Source organism: Meleagris gallopavo, chromosome 11 (genome assembly GCF_905368555.1).
Source record: "Meleagris gallopavo chromosome 11, MGAL_WU_HG_1.1, whole genome shotgun sequence".
NCBI lineage: Eukaryota > Metazoa > Chordata > Aves > Galliformes > Phasianidae > Meleagris > Meleagris gallopavo.
The window spans coordinates 16,712,721-16,738,120 of record NC_139414.1 but is presented as its reverse complement, the minus strand read 5'-3'; the positions used below and the strand labels follow the sequence as shown (position 1 = coordinate 16,738,120).

At 38.7% G+C, this 25,400-nt stretch overlaps 1 protein-coding gene and 1 long non-coding RNA gene across 2 annotated transcripts in view; one reads left to right on the top strand and one right to left on the bottom strand.

Moving 5' to 3' along the window:
- Window positions 1-18,991, top strand: part of LOC116217059 (uncharacterized) — a 68,656-nt gene extending 49,665 nt beyond the window's left edge. Inside the window, exon 4 of the long non-coding RNA XR_004160976.2 lies at window positions 18,277-18,991. This is a non-coding gene — a long non-coding RNA (uncharacterized LOC116217059). The remainder of the gene's footprint in view (window positions 1-18,276) is intronic.
- PEX5L (peroxisomal biogenesis factor 5 like) overlaps window positions 1-25,400 on the bottom strand; it is a 96,860-nt gene that overhangs the window by 55,669 nt on the left and 15,791 nt on the right. The window lies entirely within an intron of this gene.

Below are 25,400 nucleotides of genomic sequence, written 5' to 3'. Positions count from 1 at the left end.
AAAGCCAGAGGCCATATAGGAGCATACTGGTGAAAAATGCGTCCACGTGATCGGTGGGTTGAAAGAGAAAAGGGAATGTGGCACATGGGGTAAATAGGAGGCATAGCTGTCCCTCACCACTTGCAAGGGAAAATGTTTTGGTTAGTAATGTAAAATAAAGGATGAAACTATACTTAAACTGCAGCCATTATTACTACAAGAAGTCAAAATTTTACTTCATTTGTACATAAAGTGATTGAAGTGAACAAAGGGCAACAAAAACCCACTCTGTTTTCCTTCTACGTTGCTGGAAATCTAAGCTGTGAAACAAGGTATTGAAAAATTACAATACCATTTCGGGTTATGGAAATCCCCAATAGTTGATAGCTTTTGTGGTGTAGAGCTAGCAATTAGCAAGCCAGGTTAAAATGCAACAAATACTCCTATTGTAAAGTTTTACACTGCTTTGTTGGTATTGCTATGTTGCAAGTCTGTGAGAACCTGAGTACAGTGTGTTCTGCAACTATTTCCTCAAGCCAATCTGTTGGTAGTTCACAGCAGGAATAGATAGTTTTGTATATCTTCTCTACTTTCATCAAGATCTGAGTAATGCAATTATAAATACAGAAACTTATCCCATGTTCTAGTTGTAGGTACACGCGAAAGATGAAAGCTTGTCTAACATTTAATTATATCCATCTATCTGAACATGTATAAAACCAAAATCTCACACATCTAGAAACTAAATATAATGCTCTATTAATAGTTGGGGTTGTGGCATAGGCCAGCATTTGTTATCTGCCCTTAGAGCATTAACCTGGTGGAATTGAGGCAGTAGTGATGGTCTGACCCTGTAAGATGGTAAATGCTCACAATCTCATTGCCCTCTCCAGCTATAAGGGGTACTCAGCAAATCCTGTAAGCCGGAATTATATTTACCAAAATAAGTTCTCCTTCTCTTGTTATAATCGGTTGTATTCCCAAGTTAGTCAAAAACATTAAGAATCCTTTAAAAATAAACATTAAACATTTGCATACAATTCCTGTTTATCCAGTACAAAACAATGTCTGAATTGTAATTTCTAATGTGACCTAAGTGTAGTTCCAAGCAGCGAATGAAGCTCATGAATATTTTGTATGAATGATCAGGAATTATAATCGTGAAGTGTCGTGAATATTTAAAAATGAGAGAGCCTGAAGTCATCCCTCATTAGTGTGCACAGCTGCAGGCAAGCCATGGGAAACCTGGGTTGTAAATACTCTGTATCAGTTTTACTTTGCATATGTATTTAATAGATATTGACAGAAGTCACAGTCCTATTTTCAGTTTCACAGCAACCTGCTGTTCCAAATCAGGGATTAAGTTTTCTTATAAATACTTGTTTCTAGAGAATGTAGACAGCTGTTGAGGTGAAAACTGCTGAGGTCAGACAGAAGAAGGGAGAACACAGATAATGAGATATGTCAGAAATGAAAGAGAAGACTGATGAGATCGTCAGCCCTCACAAAGTGTGCTGTGGGATGAGCTCAGCCAAGGGTTTATAGGAGGGAGAGGTGTTAGACATGATGAAGTGAGATTATAAGCATGTACTCAGCACTGAAAGTTCCTCTGCTTCTGTGCTCATATGCATAGTGCAGATTTATTTCTGTATTTTTAGTGCGTTATTGTGGTTAAAGGCTCAGAGGGGGCTAAGAATCAGTTATTTCCCTTGGATTTGACAGCCTAAGCTTTCTGAGGAGTTTGCCATAGAAATTGTGGCATAGCTTAAAATGCATGGGAGCAACCAAGAGCTACAGTGAGTGGAGCTCAGGATCTGTGCCTTCATAATGATAACTCATCATGGTGCACTTTAAGTATTTATGCATAATGATTAAGATCTGTGGATTTTGGAAAACTTCCGCTCAAGTCAGAGCCATCTCACACCCACTTGGAATAGCAGCAGGCACGTTGCTTTCATGGTACCAGCTTATACCTGCAACTTGTGGTTTGAGGGCAGGTGAAATAGATCTGTTTTGTGGTAATGTTTTTCATAATTTTATGACAGCGTGTGGATTATCAGCATCCATGAGTACAACCTGTATTTTAACTCCCAGTCTTTGTGTTACTTTTTGCAGTGATTCTTTTTCTAATCATGTCTCCAGCAAGGTATATCATCATTTTGATAGTCTCACAAGACACATGCAACTAGGTGTAGCAGTGGCAGATCAAGATCCAGTTCCCTAGAGCTTTTCACAAAAAGGGTGACTATAAAGGATGGATGGCATCTGTTCGTGGTCATCCAAAAGTATTAATGATTGGAGAAATCTTTGCACATTGTAGCATAAGCTGATTTTCAACTGAAGCTTTGCTGTGACTTAATAAAGCTCTGAACAATCTTGCATCCAGACTTCAGCTGTTTGAGGAAATGAGCTTGAGGTGTAAATTTAAAATTGGTAATAAATAGTGAAGGTTTTGTCTTAAGCTCCAGAATTATGTTGTACACGTGTGACCTGTGTGATCCTATAGCTCTGCATCTTCATGCAGTGCACTTAGAAAATAGCCCAGCTGCTGTCTGCCAATGGGCATTTTTGTGTTCTGAGGCACAGTGGTGGTTTTTCTCATTTGCTTGTTTTGGAGGGGTATTTTAGCTGAACTTTACACATTCTCTGTTAAGTTGTAATCTAAACAATTAAGCTTTTAAACATGAGTGATCTCCCTTGCATAATGAACTTTTTTTCTAGCTCAAATTAATAAAAAGAGTCAGTGAAGTGAAACATTTCATTTCTCCAGATTGGAGTCTTATTTTAAGCAAGCCACGAAGAAAATTCAGAAGCTGCAGAGACATGAATGTGGGAGTTCTAGAGCTTTAACTATTGTATGATTGTATTCCAACAACACACGCTCACTTGCAATTAGTCAGGTTATGCATAGTGCTTCTCTAAACATACACTGGGGCGTAAGTCTGTTTGAAGATTCAGCTGAAAAGTTGCATTGTTTCCAAAATTTGGTAGGTTTCATTCTGCCATATTATTTTACCCACCGCATTTGTCAAGTATCAGGTAGTGATGAGAGCATACCACAATTCTTTTTGAGAACAAAGGTATATCACATAATCAAACACTGAAGAGTAAAACTCGAATTAAACTATTAATGTCCAGAGCACTGATCAGCCTTGAGAGTAGCCTGTTTGGTTTTATGCTATACAGTCCTCTTCTTAGAATGGATTTCCAGCTCTCAGTGCACAGCATGGCTGTGGTATTTGTGCTGTGACAGGGAGCAGCTGTTTATCATGGTATCAAGCAGCTGAAAAATATCCCGAAGCTGAAAATCTACGCTAGGAATGTTTTTTTCCTAGAGGGCAGTTTATTGACAAAGATTAAAGTTAATTTTGAAGCAGTGTTCAATAATGTAAAGAGCTTTATTTTCCTCCTGTCTATGTCTATGGACCTTCTGAAGCTAATTAGGTCTCTTGGCACATCACATTGCACAGCGTTTGGCCTCATCCATGTTGTGAATTCAGCAAGCTCTTTTCGAAGCACTCAGGTGTTATGGGGTCTCTCCTGGGAGTCTGCTGCTTCCTGAGGAAGGCCAGGTGCCTCATGCCTCCTAATTCTGTCTTTGTAACTTTCAGTATGCCCTCCTTTGAGCTCCTAGCTCCCAAGTGGCCAATGCATTTTTGACAGCAAAAAAAAAAAAAAAAAGCGGAGTTATACTTGTGTTGCAGTATTTTTTAAATCAGCTAAAAGTACATATAATCCTACATCCTCCTTTCGGCAACTGTGGGTCAACTTCTGCGTCCATGCAGAGACAGGATTTGGGTCTAATTGTTGATAGAAGCATTGAAGGTGAAATTGCTGATAGCTGAATACAGCTCCTCCAGCTGAGATCTGTGCTGTTGCCAGACAATCTCATTGATCTCACTGCTCTGTTACCAATGGGCCGGTGTGGGTTTGGGTCTAGCAGGTGACTTTCCTTCTGCTGGCCGTTCCTGGAGGAAGGCTCTGTATGCAAGCAGGAGGAGTGTAAATCAATTTTTTCTTTACCATCATCCTGTCTAACCCTTCACTTAGCTATTATTTGCCAGCAAATACTGTGATTCAGCCTTTATATTAGTTCTATGAAGGAAGTAAAGGACACCACAGCATGGGGCTGGAATTAAGCCATTGGGAGTTCTTTGTACAAGGCACCAATGTCTTCTCTAGCTTCATCAAGAGCTTCCTTCATCAAAGAAGTTATTAAATCTCCTTTGCCAGAGAGTGAGCGAGCTTTGGTCCTTGTGAACTTCCAAAGAGTTCCTCCTTTTTCCAAAATACAGCACGTGGCTGCAGAGCGTGCAGCTGAGGAAGTGGCCAAAGCAGCTCTGTCAAGGTGGAACTTCCCACAGGATTCCCTCTGAAATTGTTCATAATCAATTTTGTGAATATTGCTGATGGTGTAACAGCTGTGGTTTGTAGGCACAAATGGCAGAAACTAATTGCACTTTCCTGCAGTGTTATAATCTGTTACTAATCTCTACTTTTAATGTGGTTTGATTGGTTTTTGCTAGGAAGAACGGATGGCCCAGTCTGTGACACGTTTTGAAACTGATACATATGAGCAGTGCTCTTGTGTGGAGGAGACATGGCTCATTAGTGTGCTTGCACAGAAAGGAGTGTTGCACTCAGTGTTATGCAAGACAATCGCTTCAAAATTATAAGCAATTTGCTTCTATATTAAGATATTAAGAGTAAGTTTAATCTGTTTAATAACTGGTTTCTAGCAGTATTCTCATTAAAAGAGGATATATCACCCTCTATTTTCTGAAGGGTAAAAAATGTTATAATAATGAGGAATGTGCTGAATAGATGCATGGCTGCATGACTTTTTTTTTTAACTGGAAAAGATACTAACTAGGGGAAATGTAAATGCCTGACCTTTAGATTTCTGTTGGAGTTTTGAATGTTTGCCTTTGTTTTGAGAAGAGCAATTCTTACATGATTTGTGTTGGAATTGGAGAGAGTGGCTTTGAAGATTAAACCATGGAATCTGGCTATAGAAATAAGGATTCTGAAGAAATATGTTCTCCAAGTACGTTATGTCAGAAGGCCACAAATGAGAAATGATTTTAAATTGTGCTCTCTGGCAATTTCACTGTGTTGATGTATCTATATCAGTTTGGTTTTTTCACATGTAAAATTCAAACAGAAAAACAGCCACTTGTTCCCAATTTGTTTTCACTGCCTTGTGGTTCATTTCGGCTGTAAACTCTTTGTGATGGTGCACATCATCTGGCATAAGCAATCACACAAATGCTCTGACAGATCCATGCTCAGTGCATCTTACTGCTATTATATATAACTAATCACTACTTGTGTACCTGGTGCAGGCAGGCTCTGCCTACTCTGCTGAACATCATGTTCTTTTCCATCACGTTAATTGTGATATAGACACTGGTCCCTATTTGCATCCTTGCTAGCAACTCATGATTAATTGTGATCTAATACTAACCAATACTAGTAATACTACTGGTGCTAGACTGCAGATCATGAGTAGTCTTTTTGCCAGGCATTGTCACTCACATAGCCATTGAGCTAAAATAAATCTTCAAAAGAAAGAAAAGAAAATGTGCTTAAAACAGTAAGAAATTGGAGTACAAGCCTTTTTCTCTAGCGAGTATTTGATGTAAATAATGAATCTTTGCGTTATAAATGACATGAGGAATGGGCTGAGCATTCACTCCCTTTTTCCTGTTGAGAAATCATGTGTGAACAGTCCTCGATTTTCAATTACAGGCTTTTTCTTCAAGGCTATTGAACGGGTTCTCATGTAAACATGTTTCAGCCACTGAAGGATTACAGATGTGTTTTGAATACTCTGCTTCTGTGCGGTTTGCTGCCTTTAAGGATGTGGCATTGGCACTCTATTTCTTGGTTGGATGAATATGGTTCTAGCAAAGACTTCAGAAATATAATCAGAGCTAAAACCATTTTTTAACAGCTGATAGGGGAAGATGGCTGAATAAGGGATCTTTGCGTACTCTATTTTGGGTTTCTTGAGCTGAACCTTTCTAGAGGCATTGTTATGAGAAAAAAATATCTTGTGTAATATTTGATGTGGAGAAACATTAAGCATATGTGCGTATGCATTTCTGTGTCAGGATTTGAGCCTCAGGCATTGTGAGCATTTGTTCAAGCCCTTACTTAAATCATTTAAGCGTTGGCCTCTCCAGAGCTATGTTAATCATCACCAAATTTTGTAAGCTAATGGTGCTAATACATTTAGGAAGAAATAGTGTGCCAAACAAATTTAACTCTGTAGATCTCTTTATTATTGTGTCAGAGATACTGGTGTTGTTTGGGTGCTGTAGGGATATTTACCTGATTTTATCTTAGGACAAAGAATATGTTAGAAGGATACGATGTTTCTTTAGGTGATGATCTTGCTTAGAGGTAAGATGACCTTTTTCCAAGGGTCTTTTTTCACTTCTTTAATATTCTTTACTATCTGTCAGTGTCTAAGCTAAAAGAGACTGAAATTTTGGCAAAGTTGTGTATTTTGAACACTATTATCTGTTCCCTTCAAGACTTCCACAATTATTACAGTACTGGTTTGGTTGTGCAGAATTCTGTCTGGATAGACTTTAAAAAAGAAGTGTGTAACCAGTTAATGTAGGTCCTTTAAGGGGAATTCTTTTGCACTTTTTTTTTCCTAGCAAAACTATTGAACTTTAATTTTATAAACCTATTGCAAAGGATTTGCAATATTTACTAATGAAATACAACAAACCAAAAAGCAGTTTGCCTTTTAGTTGCGAATTATACAGGAGTTTAGGACAGCAAAGAGTGAATTTTACAGGAGGAATTTATTGCCAAAATAAGAATTGAAAGTATATTATTTCAGCAGTTTGAAAAACATAGAGTAGCACTGTATTGCACACAGAAAATGCACTACATCAATTACAATTACTTGTGATAGACTTGAGTTCCTAAAGGCAATATAAATGTTACATTTAATGTCTAAAAGTAGACGTTGAAAGGTGAAGTGAAACTTATAATATACTGCAGAAGAGTAATGTTACTGGATAAATCAGCTTTGAAGCAATTTGTAACAATTTGATAGCAAACTTTTCAATCTTATTTCCCTGAAATCTCTTAGTACTTCATGAGTTACAGATGCATTCGAATTTCAAAATTTTAGAGAAAATGTATTGTGAAGTGTTTTTGTGGATTTCAGTGAGAGTTTTGATTGACCACGTGTCCAGCTTCTGGATACTTATTTTCATTTGCTTATCTAATGTTAAAAGAAATCACTCATAGACAGAGTAAGAGCTGTCTGAATGATAAAGCTGTCATCTCCTTCAAAATGACAAAATTGTCTATAGAAGCCTTGGGAGTTTGCAGATGTTTCATTTAAACATCTTTATTACCTCTTGGTTGTTGTTTTTTTTTGTTTTTTTTTTTTTTTTAATATTCTTCCTGTTTTTCTACTGAGAAAGTCATGTTATTCCAAGACTTATAAAAAACACCCTATATTATGTGATCTGAAACAGTCAAAGATGCAGAGACATTTTCCAGAGATAGGGCATGCTGTTTGCAAGGCTAAGCCTTGCGAAACCTTCACTAGAGAAGACCCACGTCTCCATTTCTGCAATTTTTGTCATCGCCTTTCCCCTAAATGCTACCCCCGAATTGGTGGTGAAATACTAGCTGTTTAAAATGCTAGAAGCTTTTATTGTGTCTGAATTTGCCAAAAGATATGGGATGCATTTTAATGTCGTTCTGAAGGTTCTAGATACTTCAGAACGGCATTAAAATGCATCCCATATCTTTTCAATTCAAGCGCAACATGAAATCTCTTCTGTGCTGTGGCTGATTGTATCCCAAATCATTTTAAACTTTTGATTGACTTTTCTCTTGCATCCTTTAGGCTGTTTGGTTTAGTAGGATAGTTTATGTAGGGAAATGTAGAGGCTGATTTTATTCCGTGATTAATCTCATGCATGGCAGTTGAGAGATACTCGCAGTTTTTGTAGGTTTTTTCTGTTGTTTTTTTTCCCCCACAAAAATCTTTCATTTATTCATAGCTGTCTCATAAATGCCTACACAGCTAACTGAATGCTGTTTCTAATATTCCTTCTTCTGTGGTGTGGTAAAGCCAGATAATCCGCTCATAATTAGAGGTAGCTTCTTTTATGAATGTTTCTGAAATAATTCAGTCAGCAGCTGTTCCTCCCTCTAGTGACAGTAATCCATTTGAAGTACGCTTCTTTAATGTAGCTTTTCCCACACGGATCTCAAGAGGTAAGGATTTGTGTGCCCTGTTTTGCAGGCAGACTCTCAGGAACAGAGTGATTTCCTGAGAATCACACAAGTCCGTGGATGAGCAAGGATTTGGGTATTTCTATCCACTGCATAAAGCTTGCTTTCTAATCAGTCAGTGGACCATTCTCTCTTAGTTGGGAAGCATGGCTGGTTTTGAATTGGTCTCTTGCAGACCTCCAGATGGAGGTGTAGGTGTGAACCTCTACACAGTGAGTTTGCTTCTGTTAATGCCATTTCTCAGTCTCCCTCAGCACGATCCATGACTCTTCCTTAACTGTGAGTTTTCCCTGCCTGTGGCCCACAAGTGGAAAAGCACTGGTGTGGGCTAAGGTTGTCTGGATAAATCAGCAATTTGCAACAGGAAAAGAAGTTTTTGTTTGTTTGTTTGTTTGTTTTTTATTTTGTTTTGGTCTTTGTAGTACTGCTGTCTGGATGGCTCTTGAATCACTTGAACATTCTAGACCAGATTTTGTACCCAAATCATTTGTTCCTTTGTATTACTTAAGCTAAAATCTTTTTACCTACCTCACATGAAATTCCACTGTAATTATGCAGCTTATCATCTAAATTTGACCATTACTGTGTAGCACAAAAATGGGACCAAGTCTTCTCTGTTAAATCTTTTATCTTTAGCTAACTGAAAGTTGAGCAGAAACCACAGTTTCCTGTAACTTCACACTTACTCATATTTACAGATTCATCCCACTGAAAACTGACAATGGAAGTTTGGGCAATTTTAATTAGTGATATAAAAAATATGGTAGGATCTACTTAAACTGCAAAAGTTGGAGGTGCAATAGCAGCATGTGTAGCACACAAGAATTTCTACCAAATCACTGCTATAAAACTTGTCCTTCAGTTAGTTGCCTCTGTAGTGTCTCACATGTTGTGTTTGGTCTGGACTTTCTAAATGGTATGTGCTCAGCACCAAGCAAGTGAAAAACAGTCAAATGTCCCCTGCTTCACTACCCACATTCTTCTGACTGCTCCTTCTGTCAGCCTCCTACTCTTGCTTGTAGTAGAGTAGAGTAGCTTGTGAACCAGACATAAGAGTTGGTATGAGAAACATGAGGCAGAAGGGCAGAGCTGGAGAAAATTAGCAGCAAGGGAATTCTCTAAGGTGGAATACAAATATTATATCAACCAAAAACCAACTTGTCCTTTCATTAAATACTTGAACAGGTTGCCTAGAGATGCTGGGGACTTTCCATCCTAGGAGACACTCAAAACTCCCCCAGCAATTTGCTCTGTTTAGCCCTTCTCTGGGCAGGAACTGCACAAGATGATCTCTAGAGATCCCTGCCAACATCAGTTCTCTGATTCTGTGCAATAGATGAAGGCAGCTTAAGTAACTTGAGTTGTTTTCTATTTGGGGCAGGCAACAGAGTGAATCTTATTCTCTGTTGGGCTAGGATGCTGGTGGCTGTGTCTATGCATCTAAGCCCATAGTGTCTTTAATTACATAGGTTATTTTGGCAAGTTTAATGAGTCTCTGAGCATGGAGCTGCTTTTCTCTCTTTATCTGTGGGGAATGGAGCTCTGAATGTTCTCTGAGATGTGCACTGAAACTTCCACTCACCCTTGCATCTTATTGTGGCTGGCAGGTCAATATGTTCACATGCACTCATCTTTATTAATTTAAAAAATGAGTATGTTAGTATTCAAAATTTTAAATTTTACTTTGTATGTGCAAAGCAGGCATATTTGTTTGTAGTCAGTGATAGACGTGCAGAGCTCAGTGTGCAAGTGTGATGACCTCAGGGGTTGTCTCCTTTCTGCAATCTGCAGAAGCTTCTGACTGTTCTGATACTTAGTTCGGTGGTTTGCAAAGTGAATTGAAGAGGCACAGGTGGAAGCGAAACAAAAGTGTGAAGTATTATGTTTACATGATGCTTTTGTTCAAGCAGAAGGGTCCTGAATAGAACAACATTTCATTCTAAGTGTTTTCCTCTTGAACACCTGATCTCTGAATGTTTTGCAGGTCTTTCTGTTCTAATTTTCTGCAGATGATGAAGGAACAACTTTTCCTATTGAGGATCTTGTGAGCAGATGCTGAATTCACAGCAGATTACAATATCCTGAATCTTTGCAGTTTTCCTCAGAGGACGAGAAACTGCTGAGACTACACATTATTTTATTGGAGAAAAGAGCAGAAATATTTCCACTGTTGCAGCCTATTCTCCTGTGCCAGCTGAATCCTATGCAGTGAAATACATCCATTCTGCTATACACAAAACAATAACCAAAATGCACCAACCTTCCAATTCATCATTAGCTTTCAGTTCAGAGGTTGCTGCATTAATTCTATTAATGTAAATAGCATGAGCTGTGGCCATACAGGGTTGTCCATGAGGACTTAGGTTGACAGAGTTATTCCACTGAAGCTGAGAAAATAATTAGGCTACAAAAGAGAAAATGTGCATATTTCCAATCCCAGTTAATGCTGTCTATTGACTTTCTCAAACTGACATTGAAGATTTGACTCAGATAATTGCCTTCTCCATACACTTTAATACTTGCTATTGATTTCACTAAAATACTAGGGAAGAAAGAAAAAGGCAAGCCTAAAAGAGCTATCTGCTGTGTTCATGCACACATTTGCTGCTGTTTAGGGCTTCAAATGCAGTACAGACCTGAAGCTTTGTGTCCTGGCTCCAGGGGCAGGGCCAGAAAAGCTCCAAAGCTGGGGGGCCCGTAGGTGATAATGAGAACACTCTTGAAAGGCAGAAAAATGTTTTAAAAGAAATATGCAGAAGTCACACTGACTTAATACTGGAAGGACAAAGAGAAGTGGTCTGCATGAAGTTATGGAAACAAATTTGTTCTCCATATTTAACACAAATCTGACCATTCATGCTTGTAATAAATCTGTTCCAGCTTTCTACAATGTGGTAATTTGTGCTTATCAGCACTCCCATCCCCTTCAACAAGGGGTGCCTCACTTTATGTATCTGTCACAAGAAAGAGATGAGAAGTTACATGTTTTAATTTACTAAGCTAAAGTGCGGTATAAACTGGCATGCTCAGAGAACCAGAAGTCATCTGCTTCTTGCAGCTTTTAATAAGAAGCAAATCCCTCTTCAGAATGCAGATTTAGTTGCAGCAAATTAGTTTATGTAGCTCATCTTTTACAAAGTCTTTCAGGTTATGCAGATAAACTAAACAGGATGAATAGGGAAATAAACATCTACAGAGTTTTAATAATAAGCAATCCCTAGATGTTTCCCTAGCTTAATGCACATTGAGATATTTTATAAGCCAAATGCTGTTGGGACATAGAAGCTACAGCAAAGCCCAGAAGAGCAATTCACATCTGGCTACTTTTAAGTACAGAAGGGCTGCTTACTCTAAGATGCTTTTCACAGTAAGAATTAGGATTTAGGAGTATTTGGAGGAAATAAAAAATAAGCCCAGGCAGTTCCTGGGAGGTGAAGAAGCAACATGATGAATCTTTCCTGTGGTGTCATGTCAAAATTGACATGGATTCTGTAACGGTGGTCACTTCTATGGAGGCAACTTTCAAGTGGGTGAGATATGGACTTGAATGACCATCTTACAGTGGAAAAGATCAGAAAAAATCGTTTTGTTTTGTAGTTGTCTATTACTTAGACTTATCTGGCACCTTTGAGCTTTTAGTGAATATCCTCATCATCAAGGTATTTTTTCTACTTTAGCTGTTACTGTCACATCAGTTGCTTAATAAATTTGCACCTTTGGTGATAAATGAAAATAGATTCTTTTTTTTTTTCTTTTCATTTAGTGTGTCATCCATACTTCGAACTGCAGTCAAGTCATCTTAAGCAGGACTGATTGTTAAAGTCCTTTTTATATGTACTTTAACATTCTTGGTGCATGTGTACAGTTCACTTTGCACATAAAATTCCTCCTGATGGGAGTGTTTATACTCTTATTCCTGAGCTGGAGCAGATGTGTGCCTTTTGAAAACTTGGTCTTTGAGGAGAGCATGTCTTAGATTCACTTCTCCTAAGGTGGCTTTGAAAGTCAAAAATTTCTGAATTCCTTTAGGAAATATGAACCAATCCATTACCTAAATGATATTACAAAAACTGGTGAAAAATATTTTAATTGTGTGTTAAGTCTAAAAAATATTTTAAAGTTTATCTCACCAGTCATGAAACCTAGAAGCATTTTTTTCAAAAATACAGAGCTTTAAATGTAATCGCGTGACTCTAGGGGTTGTTTGAAAACGAACAGAAGAACAGAACGAGTCTTGGAAGCCATTGAAAACATAGTGAAGTACTTACAATAAGAAATGCATGGAAGAAAGATCCTTTTTGAGGATAGTTGCTTGGACTGAAGTCATCTGAAATTCATAGCATTTTGTTATTCTGTTTATTGAAGCAGGAATGTGTATACAGGGGAGGGATAACTTATGCAAATCATACAACCGAAGAAGCAACAGTTATGTGCTAACAACTTGTGCTCAATTTATGTTTTATTGAATGTTGTCAATAGATAGTTTGGTGAATGGTAGAACATCTATTTTAGCATAATTAAATTCTCACTGATTTGCATCTCAGTTCTGATCTCTTGATAATAAGCTGTTCTGTGTACGTGACATAATCTATTGACAGTGGTTGGAACACTGCACAATTATTAACATCATTAAATTGATAGCACATGGTTTTCCAAGTCATAAAATGAGACTGGATTATTTTACAATAGAAAGGATGTAAAATAGCTAATTACATGGAATGAATTGCCAAAGTGATTTTACTCCACACTTTCAATGTAAAACACTGACAGATGAGGGCAATTAGTAGTGTAGTAAAGTTCATTGTACGACGTAGAGTACGTCATGTGGAGGGATATTCCTTTCTTTTCCCTGGCACAACTATATTTCAGTCCCAAGTTTTAGTGCCCACCTCTTGCCATTTCAGTCTAGAGCCCAAAAATATATATGCTACCATGTTTTCTTTGTTTCTGTACTTTCCATATGTATTGTGTGTGTCATATGTTGTGTGACATATGCTGTTTGTGCTAGAAAGGTCCAGAATTCTTTTCTTGTTTATTGAAGAAAGAGCTCTGACTTCCTTGAAGTGTGGAACAGACCCAGGAGGGCTCTGAATGTTTGAGAGACCTTCTCCCTGTTGCATGGCTTTGCAGCAGGTGGTCCACGTTCCTTAGCACTTCACATAGTCTCCAAAATTGAGTCCATTGCTCAGGTTATTTTCCAGATTCATTAAATACTACATATTGTATGTGTCCTCTTTTATGCATTGCCTTTCTCGTCATGATGACTTCCCCTAGGTAGGTGAATCTTCAGACACAGAATTTCTTCTCTAGACACTCTAGTTCTAAATGTATTTTTCCTGATGAAATGCCAAATCAAAATGCCCAAGGAACACAGTCTTTTCTCCAAAACCATACAAAGGTCTTTGTGTGTGTTTGGTTTTCCTTCCATTTGTTTTTTAGCAAGGGATGGGGACCTTTACATTAAAATGAATTACCTTGCGTTTTCTCAACTACGTTACATTTTACTTCTGTACATCTTCATTTTGACAGCTTTGGAATATCTCGTCTTGTGCCTATAAGACTGATTAAATACATGTTCTCATGTCTAGTTTTCCTGCTCGGTTCAGCCTAACAGGCCTTCTCAGAGTGTGCCAAGTCCACACAACCATAGCATCCTTCTCTGTCTTACCTAGTAAAGCCACAGTTAGAATAATCTCTGCCGTCCTTTCCAAAGTTATGTAAGCTTCCTCACGCTATTGTAATACTTGCACACCAAGTGCTACTGAGAAGGAATACCCTCAGTTCCAGACTGCTGCTTTGCTAACCTTCTCATTATTTATTTTCAAATGAGCAGCAAAAGAAAGTCTAAAACTCAGGTGATTGTTCCCTTCCAACGTGACAGCTATGGCTGCTGGGCTATATCCAAGTTTGCTTTTATCGCTTTTCTGACTGTTGCTATGAATATTTAATCAATTCCATGCACAGTGGAGCAAATTCAGCAGGAAGGAATGGAAATACCCTTAATATAGTAGATTGTCCTACATCCGTTGGTTCAGGGACACCTTGAAGATGGCAAATTTTGGTTTGGATTCCTCACATACTGTATAACAGAATTATCTCTGTTCTGGAGTTTGAGTGCTGCATGCTGGAATGCATTTTTCTGTATTTTGAGACAAGGGGGGACTCAGACCCTGTCAGTCCCAAAATACCCTCAGCACTTAAGATTTAGACCTTCTCCATACTCAAAGTGTTGGCTATCTGATTCTTTAGAAGCACTCTCATGGAGGGTTTCGTTAGCCTAGAAATAAGCAATCAAGGCACATCAGACTTCCCTGAGCACTGGATTTTTTTTTAAGTGGCTCCTGTTTCTAATGACTGAATGACCTTTTTCAGGCACTCATTCCCTCAGGTGCATGTGGCCCAGACTGTGCTATACATTCTAGGAGACAGCAGCATACTTCTGCATTAGACGATGCCCTGCTCAGCACTGCCACACCTCTGTGCTGCTGCTCCCCTGACTGGATGCTTGTTGCAAAGTTAACTCATGGGGAAAAGCCTTGCCAAAATTTTAACTCTTTCTTCATTAAAAAAAAAAAAAAAAAAGCTTTAAGCTGAATTTTTTTTTTTTTTCAAAATAGTCACAATAATGAAATTGTTGTTCAGATGATGAAACTTGCTGCCAATCATATGTGGAAGAGACAAGCCGTGTTTCTAGTTATGCAATTTGAAAAGCCTTTGTCAAAACACAAATCAATCAACGTACTGAAGATCCTGCCAGTTAGATTAGCAAAGCACAGTGCTGCAGGTTGAAAGGCGGTGAATAAGGAGTTACAACTTCTGCCTTCCTTGTTAAGTAGCACTTTGTGTGACCTTCTTGGGTACTTGAGCTACAGAGCCACAGTAACACTTGCAGGTACAATAAAGAACTATTTTGGTCCTGTCTTACAGATGGACTAATTCAAAGCCAAGGGAAGCAAAAGTACAAAAGCAGAGAAGATGCAGAAATAGCCTTTTTTCTTTTACCTTAGCAGCAAACTTTAATCCTTGTGCCATTAATTGCAGTATGTGCATGACGATGAGGGCAGAGAAGAGCCAGGAGCAGTGGCCATTGCCGGTACCATCTCATAGTAATTACAGATAGAACTAAACCTGTTTTTGAGCTCAGTGAGTCTCTTTCTTTATTACAGTCCAGAAGCAGTATTGTTATTCTTTCCTTAGTAGCCTCTAGAGGCATGTGAAATACGCTGCCTTCTTCTGTGTTTTAGATGGTGCCTTATTACAAGATGATAAATAACTTGCCTGTGGTTTTTGCAAACTAATACCAGAGATAGGAATAAAACCAGCCAGACCATTTCTCCCCATTCATTTTCTGCTTAATGAATACTGAATAGAAATATTTTCTATTAATGAACATTGGAAGCTGAAGCCTGGGAAGAAAATAGAACAGTGTCATTCTCAGTACTTTCTACGTTCCTCCCACGCTGTTCAAGCAATGTCAGCTTTGATGCTCTGTTGGACCTTCTACCAACAGTATCTTTTTATTTTCTATAGTTTTGTGCGCTTATAGTGATCTTTCTGAGAGATGTTGCAAAACCTTCAGCCTTTCATCATATAAGAGCTGCTTTTGTAGTCCTGCTTTTAGGAACACTCAATTAAAAAAGCCAAGTCTTGTACTTGATGCAGATGAGAAGAAACATTGCACTGATGCAATAACTAATGCTGCATGTAACTTGTTTGCAGTTCATCTAATAAATACCTGGTTGTTCAGAAGTTAACTGTAAATTAATTAGGATAATTTTGACTGACACTGCTGACTTGTTTTTCTGCTGTTTATAAGAAAAAAAAAAGTAGAGTTTTGCTTATTTGTGCAGTTCTTGTATTGCTTGTGGAAAAATCTAATAGTAAGCTGTTGGTGGCATTGCCAGGAATCACAGTGGAGGCTGGTCTTTATTTGCTAATGGGATTGCAGGCTGGTATTTTCTATAGTCTCATCAATTTTTAAGTTTTTCTTAGTCATCTCAGCACTGAGGAAGTTTGTCTTTATTGCTCCCCAACCTCTTCCCTACTGGCCTCAGCAATTTCTCCTGGCCTTGTTTGGTTCCCTCCCCTCGTCTTCATTTTCAGTGCAGGTGCTCTGTTACCATTAGATCTTGAAATGGTGAAGCTACACAATAGCCTCTCATTCATTGCACTTTCTTTCTCAGTCTGTTGCAGTCACACTAACTGTCCATACTTGGACATCTCCCACATTTCTGAGAGAGGAACAGGACTATAAAAATGATGGTATTTCACTGTTTCTTTTACACGTCTAGTAAGAGTAGAACAATTCTGCCAGTAGTATCTCTATGGTTGTACAACAGCATCAGAGTAATTATTGGTTTTGTCGGGGTTAAAACTAGAAGCAGCAGCCAGAGCCAGACTGACGAGCAGGGATGAGCACCTGAGGGGAGGAAGAATGGGTCAGAATAAATCCTGTGCTCTTTTTCCCATAATTGTGATTGAGACATTTCATTTGGCTTCATGTGGAATATTGGAATTCCAAATTAAGTGAAGAGACCTTCACCTTCTCTTCTTACTTGGCTTCCCAGTTCTGCAGCCATTTTGTAATAGCATTGCCATCAATATAATAATATTTAACTGAAATTGCCTGTGTTGAGTTAGATTTTGCTGAAGAAGATACCCTATGTCCAAAAGCATGCTTGTTTTTTCATGCTTTATCAGCTGATCTAATAAAAAATACCATTTCTACAAAGCTCTCTTCACTTACGCCTATTCCTCATATCCTCTTAAATCCAAAAATAAAGTTAAGGGAATTTGAAAATGCACTGACCTGTTTTTATGGAAAATTCCCAAGCATGCACAGCACCTTAAGATGACGACTATGGAACTGTGCAGCAATACTTCTGTATCTGCTAAGAATGATGTCACTGGGAAAGGAAATTGAGAGATGAGTAACTAAATTTAGGGGGGAAAATGTACATTTTCCCATTTTGTATTAAGGACTTATGTACAGACATTGAGTGGAGCCCTGCAAAATGACATCATGAGTTGTCAGTGGTTCTTTTATGAAGAGCTTAACTGCTTTGAACAGCCCAAATCTCAAACACCGCCTGATAGTGCCAATATATTTCCTTCTTATATGTTAGATTTGAACTGGACACTTTGACGGGTAAAGAGTTCAGCAGCACATTTTTTGTTGTGTGCTGAAGGGCTTCAAGCAAATACTTCTTAATTTTGTGCTACCTCATAATCTTGCAGTGAAAAGGCACCATTTCTTTGAATTTGTTAATACGTTGTAATGAAAATATTTATACTTGCACAGCCCTATTGAAGCAAGTCAAGCTGAGTTACAAAAAGTGAGAATCTGATAACTCCTTTATGAGAGCTTCAGATGATATTGCTCTCAGACGGTGCTTAACTTTAAAATGGATGTCAAACCAAGTGCTGTCCTGGCAAGTGCTGACACCATCTCACCTGCTGTTTTCAGAGATCAACAACACTGATATATTGCAGATCCTCCACTAGGACACGTCCATAAAAGAAATGTTTATAAGCTGCTCTTGGAGACAAACTCCAGAAATCAATGAAGTTGTTGAGAAATTGGGCTGCCTTCAAGTTGAGCCTGTGCAAAGCAGCTTGACTGAAGGCTGCGGTCCTGTTTGTGTGCGAATTCTGCCGGGTTAGGAAGCAACAAAGCTGTGCTTTTCTTGACTGACACATGACCTGGGAACCTGTTGTGTTGTGGCATAAATATAGGCACAGTGTGAGAAGGGGAAAGCTGAAGTTATTGCTCTCTGTACTCAGATAATTCATCCCTCTTTTTCACTACTACATTGATCTAGCAAACACAAGGAAAGAAAGAAAAAGAGTATGGCTAGTGACAGTAGGAGTAGTCGGGAGAAGGCCTCATGCTATTAAAGCAAGCCCTATACTATTTTGTGGTCAACTTTTAATGCTCACTCGTGTTATTAGCAGCAGTATTTCAATGCAATGATCAGATATCAGGATTTATTCACTTTCTGTTCTGCTCTTTCCTTTCAGATCAGCTTATGAAGCAACTTGTCACCCTTTGCTGCACACTCAAAATATCGTGTTCCCAGGAAAGCATATGGAGTCCTTAGCATAAACACTGTTAGGTGCTTGTACATATTTACATGGCAGCAATGTCTCTGCAGTTATTATCCAATTAAACAGACAGAGCATGACAGGAGTAATAAAATTAATGTAATAATTCTAAGGGAGAAATTGTTAATAAACATTGTCTGTATCTCAAACACCTCTAAAATTTCAAGCATTAAAGGGATTTTATTTTTATGCTTATTTGATATATCAATTACTTAGGATGGTAAAGTGTAAGCCAGATACCACTGCTGTAGTTTGTAAATAGTGATGAAGTTCTGTAATCAAGATTATGCAAAATAACTTCTGATCAAAGTGAATTTCCTTTCTTTTATCTTTTGCCTTCCCCAAAGTGAATTCTGATCAAAACCAAATGATCAAATAACACAAATTCTGATCCAATCCTCTGGCATCATAAACAGCTTGAGCTGAAATAATTATGGCCTTTGTGACTTTCCTACGAGCGGAGCCCACAGTGTAAGGGCTGGGTTGATCAGCAGTGTGGCATCTGAGGGGTTTGATTGCTGTGCCACACAGACCAATTTGGAAGGCAGTTGGGTTTGTACTGTGCTTCCAATTTAGAAACTGTGCTGGAGAGGAAACTGCAATTGAGAAACTGCAGTTAGGTGACTGCATTTGGTTACATCTTGAAAATCTTCCTTAAGGGAACTGAGAGAAACACAAAAGGAAAGGGCTTTCCTTTGTTTTCTCTTGTCCTCTGTAAAACAGCCCAAGTACATCTGAGCTGCTCTGTATCCAGCTGCTTTTGATCAATGGAAACGCTCTGAAGGGAGCTAGCAGCACCCATCTGCTTCCAACTGTATCCAGCTGCTTGTGCCCCTGCTGAGCTGCACAGCACTGCTCCCTGCAGTACCTTACCAGTTCTTTTTGTTGTGCAAAGATTAGTCCTGGAGCTGTATGTGTCAGCATAGGTTTATGAAGACTTTCAGAAGTATCACTCCTGGTGACTCTCAAAAGGAGCTGTAAGCTAAAGTTGGTCTTATGTCCGAAGTAGAAACAAATGTTCCTTTATGTACTTAGGATTCTGTTTAGCCTCCTTAGATATAACTTGTCTTTGCCCTTATTGCTTCTTAGGCCTAGCATAACATCATGATGAGTTTGCATAAATACTAAATAAGCAGCTCAGTGATGTGTAGTAAATGAGTGTTTGAGGGAACAAAGTCACAATTTGATGGATTTTCTGGCTTGCAGTGATAGATCTGATGTCACACTCCACGCTGGAGTAGTTATATAGTTCTATTATTTCATGCTGCTGGCACCTGGAGAGCCCAGCCCCTTCCATCAGTAGGGAACAGAGCTTGGCAGGGTAGCTTTGAGAGAAGGGATGCTCCAGCAATGTTAAATTAGATTGGACCCTTGTACAGCTGACTGCTTGCTTGTTTGTTTTAGAAGAAGGCTGACTTGATGTTAAGATTATCTATCACAGAAGAGTGAAATTTAGTCTTGCCAGGAAACCATCTAAAATTGGTTGTCCCTTACAAAATGTTTGAAAAGCATTTGATCACAGAAAGGATGACCTAATGCAAACAAGTATGGAGAACAGGCATCCTTCGTTTACTGGCACAGTTTTTTATGCAAGTTTTTACAGAGAAATATAATCCATTTTTATTGTCAATTGCAGATATGTTTTTGCAAAAATTCGTCATCTTAAATCTCAGATGTTTATATAATATCAGTGCTTCCCAGATAAGACATGTGCGAGGATTAAGCTCTGCCTGTATTCTAGTCTGAAGAAAAATACCTTAAATTCTCAGTTGTAAGTCTGCAACAAGCACTAGATTGCCTGTGAATTCTTCAGAAAGCATCATTTATTTTTTTGACAAAAGCAAGTGCTGAGAATAGCTAAGGCAGCAAAACATACGTATCATCCAGAGACATCAGCATAGTCTACCTGCCCTTTGCTGACTACTCATTTTGAGATAATTCTGTGTATTTTTGCATAGTGTGCATGCTATAATTTCTATTAATGAATCTCCAATTTGGAGATTTTAAAGCAAAATGCCTTCTCTCTCCCCTGGCTATGACAAGCTTCTTCCTAAGTAATTATTACCACATGGTTAGTGCCGGTTATGAAATTAGGAAAAACACTAATTAGACAAAGCAGGTAATAGTGCTGAAAATATACTGTGTGCATCTGAAATGAACTGCTGCATACTGCTTGACTGTGCACGCACCGAGGGCTGCAGCAGCTTGTCTGTCTCTTGTTGTCTTTGACATTGCTTGGCTTTCCAGCAGATGTATTCTGAACACGCACTCTTGACTTGAATGAGGAATCACTGTCACGTTCCTTGGTTTGTATTACCCCAGAGATCACACTACGTGGTTGTGGTGCTCTCTTCACATAACGTGCCATCCCACTGGAAACAGGGCTTACAAAACCAGCATGTGCTTCTGCTGAGAGCAGAATGGTTTGAAGCAGGAGCAAGCAGTGATTATTTGGAGGTAAGTTGTTCCTTTCAGGTACATGCTGCTTGGACTTGATCTGCAGTGGGAGAAGTTGAGGGTTGCTTAGTACCTGTGGTTACACTTGCACTAAGAAATTAGAGACACCCAAGTACCATTGCTTTTCTGGAAGCTAACCAACATCCATACTCCCAAGACTTCTGCAACCAGACCGGCACTGGAAATGCTGGGTGTCCTCTGCCACCTCCTGTATTGTGTCAGGGAACTGTTTGCAAGAATGCCATTAGTGTGAGCCAAAAACAAAGACAAAGACCATTACAGCAGCCTAGAACACAGAGGATCCCAGTCCAGTGTCCAGGAATGTAACCTGCAGGGTGACAGCGTTTAGCTTACTTAGACTTTATGCTTGGGACAGTTGCCTATAGGTTGTTAACAGTATATGAGGTACTATTTTTAAAAGAATACAAATTTTGTGAAATGAAACTACATTTTCTCTGCCCATAGCTCAGGGTTATTCCCAATGCCTGTGGGTTTTTTGTTGTTGTTGTTGTTGTTTGTTTTTTTGTTTTTTTTTAATTGTGTGAGCAAAATTGAAAGCAGACAGACAACAATTTTCATAAAAAAATTTTATACAATTTTGTTTTTCTGGAGCTTCAGAAGGAGGAGGCATCAGTGTTAAGATTTGCAATAGGGAATGTAACTTGTTTCATTAAAATTGCTGACTGCAAATTGGTCTGTGTTCCAGTTGTTAGCTAAAAGCATGAATTTGTCAGACAAATTGTTGTTGCTTCATGGGGGACTGCAGGAGGAGGAATTTTTTCTGTAGATCAGCTCCACACACATATGGTGTGGGCTTAGTGGAATTGCAAATGCCATGTTTCCTTCAGGCACTGGCTCTTGCGAGAGGGGAGGAACTGAATGCAGAAGAAAAAGGTGGCATTGCTGGGTGGGATTCTGATAGCTATTCATGTAAACCTAAGTTAAGCACTTTGTCTTAACTGCGAAGGTGAGAGGAACAGCCTGCACTGCCCTTAGGGGGAGCCTGCTGATTTCAAAGGCACCTAGGGAGGTAATTTAAATACTGAAATTTAGGAATGCAAATTCTACTTTAATTTCCAATCTGCCATCATCCCATGGACAATAGAAAAGCGACTCCTTTCTATGCATTTTACGGCTTACAACGTGGAGATGATACTACTGCCCCAGTTTCCAATGGCATTCTGGAAACAAGACAGAATGCCTTGAATACTATACTGATAAAGTCACCGTGTGCATAAGACTGTGGGCACAGCACTTCTCTGCCACATCCCGACTGTGGTGGGGCAATGGAGTCCAGAGCCAGCTCCTTACTTCTGCTGCACATCCCTTACTCCAGTGAGTATTTAGGACAGAATCCTTGGGCTGCTGCTGTCCTCTCACTTGTTTGCCTGCACACGAATGGGTGTGTACTCAGTGCTTCTGTTTGTCATTGTCGTGTTGGCTTATGTGTTGCTGTTGTTTTTGCTAAGACTTTATGGGGATGCTGGTAAAAAATTGAAGAGTTAAAGGCATCTTTAGAGTGAAAATACATCTTCATAATGTATATACAGGGTGCATCTTTCTTATCGTTATCCAAGATCCCTAAAAACTTGGGAGTGATCACATATGATGAAGTTTTATGGTGATTTTCTTTTCAGAACCTAGATTGAGACTTCCCATATATATTTTTAAAGACAGTCTCATGCAAATTATTTTTTCTTGCATATATGAATGGAAAATGAGCAGGTTTTTGTACTGTGCTGTTGGGGGCCTGCAAGTCTACAGGAAATAAAGTGATTGATTCCCTTTGCAGCTTTCTCAAGCTAATGTCTTCTCCCAACTTTCATTTTGTCTCTCTTTCACTGCGGCCAGCCAGCAAAAGATGCTGAAGCTCAATGAGATGGAGTAGCTGGGTCATACTGCAGAAAGTGCTGATGTGAGCTGCTTCTTAACAGGTTGAGCTGTTTTCCCACACATCCCTGTGGATGTGCTGGAAAACAGATTACTTCTTAGTATACGCATATATGTTCTTTCTCGACTTCTTTCATGCTATGTACATACAGGAGAATTTTTAATGGCACAAGATTTCCTGTCCTATGCCTCGAAAATGATAACTTGCTGTTTTATAATAGTTAACAGTTCCCAGTACTTCAAGACTCGTTTTCCTCTTTCACTTTTAGTCTAAAAACCTAGAAGCACTTGATAAGCATCAGTAAATATAACTGCTTCATACATCTCTGTAAGGTAGGCTGGGTAATGGCCCTGAATTATTTTTCTAAAGAGAGGAACTGAGCCATAGAGAACCTCAGAAAACAGACTGTATTTATAGCCACAGTGAACCATGTGTGCAGTAATACTCTTGAGAGTCCTGGTGCTTTTCAAATATCTTGGAATTCTAATAGAAGACCTTTGGTATGTACAGGGCTGTACAGGGCTGACAGCACACCAAGAAATGTAAGTGTAGTGTTCATTGCTGATTTGCTAATTTTGTTGTGTGAATGGGAAGATTTCTAGCATAGCACTATGGTTCATATTCAGGTTAGAAAAAAATATTGAAGTCTGTAAAAACAGAGTGAGAATCTTTAGAATTCTTTTGCTGATGGTATTCTGGTGTTTGCTGTTAGCTTTGCATTAATGCCACATCTCCTTGAATTTTTTTTCATGATTTTATATTTATAAATATGTATAGAACAAAAATCCCAACTTTTGTTTTGCCAGAAGTCACAATTTTAGCCTTAGTGAGTGGTCATAATGAGGATGCAGTTATTGATTTTCTGGGGACAAGACTGTTCTTATTATGGAGAGGTTAAAGTTCTACCAATTTTCATGGTATCACTAAATATTTTCTCATTATAAGTCTGGTAGGAAGTCAGAATGGAAATTGCTTTGTGTTCTCTTTCTGTGACCTTTCAAATGACTTTCTGACCCTTCATTTTTTCTGCCTGAGGTAACAGCTACACAAACTATCTGCATAAGAAGTCCATTTTTTCCCCGTATCTTGTATACATAAATGATCTAAAACTTGCATGGAAATCAGACTGTAGTTGATTTGTATAGTCTAGTCTTAAATCTACCCTTTGAGAATTGAAGTTACATGGTAAAATCAGCACTTTCAAGTAAATAGAGCTACAGAGCTGAATCTGTTCAGAAGTATGCTGTTTGAAAAAAGTCTCTCATAATCCTACACAAATCGCTTTACATTCCCCAAGGCTCCCATTATCCTCTCATTTTGGCCATACTTTTACAGGAAAACTTTTATTTTTAAATACATTTCACATTTTAGGTTAAGTGAGAAATCATCTAAGAGGCTGGTACTTCAATTTGCTGTAACGATAAAGTGTATAAAGCTTTATTTTAAGAAGCTGCAGAACAGCTTGGCCTCTTGTGCCTTATCCACTCATAGACAGGGCTCTGATGTGCAGATCGATGCTCAGCACCAGAAAGTTCCCCCAAAGAGAACCAGCAGAGAGTTTACTGCTAAATGTTTTTAAAACTGGTAGCCTTTTTTTGGCACCCGGCCATGGTATTTTTGTAGGGGTTAGGTAATAAAAAATGAAGAATTTACAATTTCAAGAGTCAGTAGGTTCTGTCTCATGGTTGAATGTTCAGACCATTTTCCTGGAGCCGTTGGAAGTCTGTTGTTTTACAGTATTGCCACTGCTTGATGTATTGGTTAAGTTTAGGCACTGAATTATCTTCAGCTTATAGCTTCACGCAGAAGGCACTTTAAATTCTACTTTTTGTGGGAGGTGAGGGACTGAAGGGGGACTAAATGTAATTAAAAGTGTGTATAATTGCTCAGTAAAATGATCTCCTTTTTCTGAAATACAACTGCAGCTTGCTAACACATATGAAGTCAGTGTTAATTGAGTTATATTGGGTAGCATGGCACAATCCAACAAGTCTGACATACGGGGGAATTGCGAGCACCTCAGATGCTATCTGTGCTATTAACGTATCACATTTAGTTACTGAGGAAACTCTTCAGTATCTTTCAACTCGAATATTTCAACTCGATCTGCTGAACTGCCAAAATGTAATCTAAATAATACTGACATGATATTCATGAGATAGGCCTTAGTTAAACAAGATTCCTAGCATGCTGTAGTTACTGATAGAGCTTTTAATTATTATTCTTTTAGCAACTACTTCCAACAGTTTTAATGTAATTTAACCCCTAATTGTAATAAAGTAAGCTAAGAAAAGAAAGAGATGCCTTTCCCCACGATTTTTCACCTAACAGCTTCTTGGCACTGTTCTCTATATGGCACCACTGCCAGGGAACTGCTTGCCATAACCTACAGATGGAGTTGCCAACCTTCAATGACCACAGGGTAAGACAAAGCCCCAAACACAGATCCAGCTCCATGTCCAGGGCACTGCTGGCCAGGTTTTCCTTGCTGATGCTCCCAGCTGAGGATGTGTGGATTTGTACAAACCCAGCACAGTAGCATGATATGTCTTGATTAAGGCTTATTTGAATAGCTTTGTTCTGAGTAAATAAAGCTGCAAGGGTAAGGTACAGGCACATAATCCTGTCAGTGAATTATGAAGCATCAACTTCTTTGCTACTGGATAAATAAAGTACTAGGGAGAGAAAAAAT